This window comes from Elephantulus edwardii, unplaced genomic scaffold (genome assembly GCF_000299155.1).
Source record: "Elephantulus edwardii isolate Elephantulus edwardi_28Jun2011 unplaced genomic scaffold, EleEdw1.0 scaffold00528, whole genome shotgun sequence".
In the NCBI taxonomy this organism is placed as follows: domain Eukaryota; kingdom Metazoa; phylum Chordata; class Mammalia; order Macroscelidea; family Macroscelididae; genus Elephantulus; species Elephantulus edwardii.
This window is the reverse complement of record NW_006400278.1, coordinates 404043-407997: the sequence shown is the minus strand read 5'-3', so window position 1 is coordinate 407997 and position 3955 is coordinate 404043. Positions and strand designations below refer to the sequence as shown.

The following is a 3955-nucleotide window of genomic DNA, read 5'->3' as shown; positions in this document are numbered from 1 at the left end:
GCTGGATGCTGCTGTGTCAGCGTGCAGGAGCCCGGGTTCGAACTCATAAGAAACTTTGTTAATTCGGCTAATTTGCTCAGTGATCTTTTTGGGGACTCGCTCCATTACAGGGAGCTGCTGGCCACCAGCCACAAGGACAGAAGTAGGAAGAAGGACAAGGGCAGGGCGCAAGGGAAGCCAGTTGAGAGGAAGACCTTCCAGGCCACCAGCCCTCAGATCCAGGCCGAGGGGCCAGCCGGGACCAAGAAGAAGCCATCCTCAGCCATCACGCTGGCCAGCTCAGGGAAGAAGAGGCCCGAGCGGCCTCCAGAGCCCCAGCCAGCCTGCCGGAAATGAGGAAAGCCTTCCCCCTCAGGGAAGCTGGCCACACGCAAGGCCCACACACTGGACGAGGGCAGCTCCCAGGATGCCCCCAAGCTGAAGCCGTTAGCCCAGAGCCACGCTGATCTCTTTGGGGATGAGAGTGCAGATGAGGAGGTGGGCCCACCTCGGACTTGGCCCCCTGTGCTGCCCAACCTCAGCTCTGACACCGACTTAAACTCAGACTCAGACTCCAGCCTCAGCCTCCCAGGGGCCGAGCAGGGTCCACCTTGGCAGTCCACGGCCTCACTGCCCCTGGTGGCCACCCCCATACCTCCTTCCCCCTTGTCGTTGTCCTCAGGGGAGGACGTGGACTATGTTGCCCTGGAGAAGGAAGTGGACTTCGACTCGGACCCCATGGAAGAGTGTCTGCGTATCTTCAATGAGTCCAGTAGTGTGAAGCCAGAGGCCAAGGGCTGACTGGCCCGCCAGCCACCCAAGGAGAAGGCGGAGGAGCCGGGGCACTCGGGCCTGACCACACTTCCCGGGACAGAAGCGGAGGATCTCCCATCTCACCAAGCATGGAAAGGAGGCAGAGCCCTCCAGGAGACCCCCACCGGCAGCCCCAGCCTGGCCGCTCACTGCCCAGGAGGTGTGTTACCAGCATGCCCAGCAGGCCCAGCGTGAGTCGGCCAGCGGGCTGCAGGCGGCCGAGAAGCCAGGTCCCGGGAAGCCAGCCACCGTGCACATCTCTGTGCCTGAAGAAAAGAAATGGATCGCCCATGTGCCCAATCCCTGCCTGGCTGCAGCCCACACAGGTGCCAAGCGGACCGCCACTGGCAGCCAGCCCCCCCATGGCTTTGAGCCCAGTCAGCAGCCCCTGGAGACTCGCACATTGGCCGGGATGGCGTCCAAGACCACCTCCACTGCCACCCCCAAGCGGGTCGCCCACAGTCCATCGCTGCAGAGTTTAAAGAAACCCATAATCCCCAAAGAGTTTGGGGCCAAAGTCCCCACAGCCATCCGGCAGCGGTACCTCCACTTATTTATTGAGGAGCGCCTCAAGTTCTGTCCTTCTAGGCAAGAGGCCATCGAGAAGGCGTTAACTTAGGAAAAGGTGGCCTACGACCGCAGCCCCAGCAAGAACATCTACCTGAACGTTGCCGTCAACACCCTCAAAAAGCTGTGGGGCCTGGTGCCCAATGCCTCCCCAGGTCTCAGCAAGACCAGTGGTCGGCACCTGGTGTCCCACGAGGTGGTGCTGGGGGGCAAGTTGGCCGCCAAGACCAGCTTCTCACTCAGCCATGCAAGCAGCCCCCGGGTGGAAGACCTGAAAGGGGCCGTGCTGTACAGCTGCCTCAAGGAATACCTGCTCACGGAGAAGCAGCTCAAGGAAAATGGCTACCCCTTCCCCCACCCGCAGCAGCCGGGCGGTGCCGTCCTCTTCACCAGGGAGAAGAAACCCAAGGACGCCTCCTGCAGGATCTGCTGCCGCTGCGGTGCCGAGTACCTTGTGTCCCCCTCGGGCTGCTGCGTCCACTCCGAGGAATGCAGCTACCACTGGGGTCAGCTCAGGCGGAACCGAGTGGCTGGTGGCTGGGAGACTCAGTACACATGCTGCTCGTGGCTGGTGGCTGGGAGACTCGGTACACATGCTGCTCGTGGCTGGTGGCTGGGAGACTCGGTACACATGCTGCTCGTGGCTGGTGGCTGGGAGACTCGGTACACGTGCTGCTCGGCTGCCATGGGCTCCATTTGCTGCCAGGGTGCAAAGCAACAAGTGCAGGATGGGCGGAAGGAAAACCTGGAAGGGTTTGTGAAGACCTTTGAAAAAAAGCTTCCACAGAAAGCTCACCCAGGAGCGTATGCCCTCGACTGTGCGATGCCCTACACTACGTATGGCCTGGAGGTGACTCGCGTCACTGTGGTGGACATGGACATGCAGGTGGTCTACGACACCTTCGTCAAGCCAGATAATGAGATTGTGGACTACAACACCAGGTTCTCCGGAGTGACTGAGGCTGACCTGGCAGACGCAAGCATCAGGCTGAGAGATGTGCAGGCCATCCTTCTGAGCATGCTCAGTGCGGACACCATCCTCATCGGGCACAGCCTGGAGAGTGACTTGCTGGCCCTCAAAGTTATCCACTGCACAGTGGTGGACACGGCCGTGCTGTCCCCACACCGCCTCGGCCTCCCCTACAAGCGCTCCCTCCAGAACCTCATGGCTGACTACCTCAGACAGATCATCCAGGACAACGTGGACGGGCACAGCTCCAGCGAGGCTGCCAGCACCTGCATGCATCTTATGGTCTGGAAGATCCGTGAAGACGCCAAGACCAAGCCATGAGCCCACACACCCACCTGCCCCGACCTCATCCCAGCCCAGCCTCCTTCTGACAGTGCAATCAACCCCTAGTTACCCTGTCCGCCACCTTGCAAAAGCTGCGGGAGGCCACGGCCCAGCCAGTCTCCAGAGAACAATGCCAGCCCTTCCTGCAGGGGCTGCTGCTCGTGGGAGGCCAGGACCACCACCCTCCTGCCTCCCATCTTCTGGAAACTGTTTGTTCTGCCTGGCTGAAGCCATTTTGTAATTCTCTAAGGACATGTCTGGACATGTTGCCCCACCCTGGGAGGATAGGTTTTGGTTTACTGGGAACGCCCTGCTAAGTTTCTGTTTACCAGATAACTTTCAGCTTACCGGAAAACGACATGTTATTCTCCCCCATTGCGTACTTCTCCTCCCCCCATTGTGCTCCTCTCTATATATATACTGTGAGTGCTTACAAGAAAATGAAGACTTGATCGGAGATTCTCGACTTGTCTTCCTGCTTTGTGGGTCCTGCCCCCCCATTCTCTTTCTTCCCCTCCTAGGGTCACCGTTGAAGATCCCCGTGGGCCGGGGAATAATTGGCGCCCCAACGTGGGGCCCAGGAACGGGGAAGGACGATGAACGCTGCCCGCTAGAAGTGACCGGCTGGTCCATCCATTGAGTCGCCGTGAGTCTGGGACCATGAGTGAAGACTCGCACTGTTGCCAGCCGCAGGACTACTCATCCTGTGAGACAGGCACGGAGCTGCCGCCACGGGATTACCCGCCCTGTGAGAGAGGCACGAGAGGAGGTAAGGGCAGCGAAATTATGGGACAGGGATTAAGTAAACATGAATTGTTCGTAAAAGGGTATCAAGGATTCCCACAAGGCACGGGGTATAAGGGTAATTTAAAAAGATTTAAAGAAATTTTTCTTGCTTTTAGAAGATATTTGCCCATGGTTTCTGTAAGAAGTAACTATTGATTCTAAGTAATGGCATAGGGTAGGGGATTGTTTACATGACTATTACCATTGTTTTGTCCCTGGCTGCTTTTTCTTACTAAAATTTCATTAACAAAATCTTAGCTGTTCTTGAACTTCTTCCTTCATCACCATAGGCTCTGGCTCATAAGTTATTTCATTGACTTCTTCTGTATCTGGCCAATTCCTTTTGATACAATGACTCAGTATATTCCTTCCATCTTCTTTTAATACTTCCTGGATCGTTTAATATTCTGCCTAAAGCATCCTTGATTATAGCAACTCTAGATTGAATTTGTTCTTCAGTTCCTTTAGCTTAAGAAATGCTGAACGAGTTCGGCCCTTTAGATTTTCCGACTCTAG

At 56.8% G+C, this 3955-nt stretch overlaps 1 pseudogene; it reads left to right on the top strand.

Moving 5' to 3' along the window:
• The window catches only part of LOC102865121, a 17146-nt pseudogene extending 14496 nt beyond the window's left edge, over nucleotides 1-2650 (top strand).
• Nucleotides 2651-3955: the final 1305 nt, after the last annotated feature.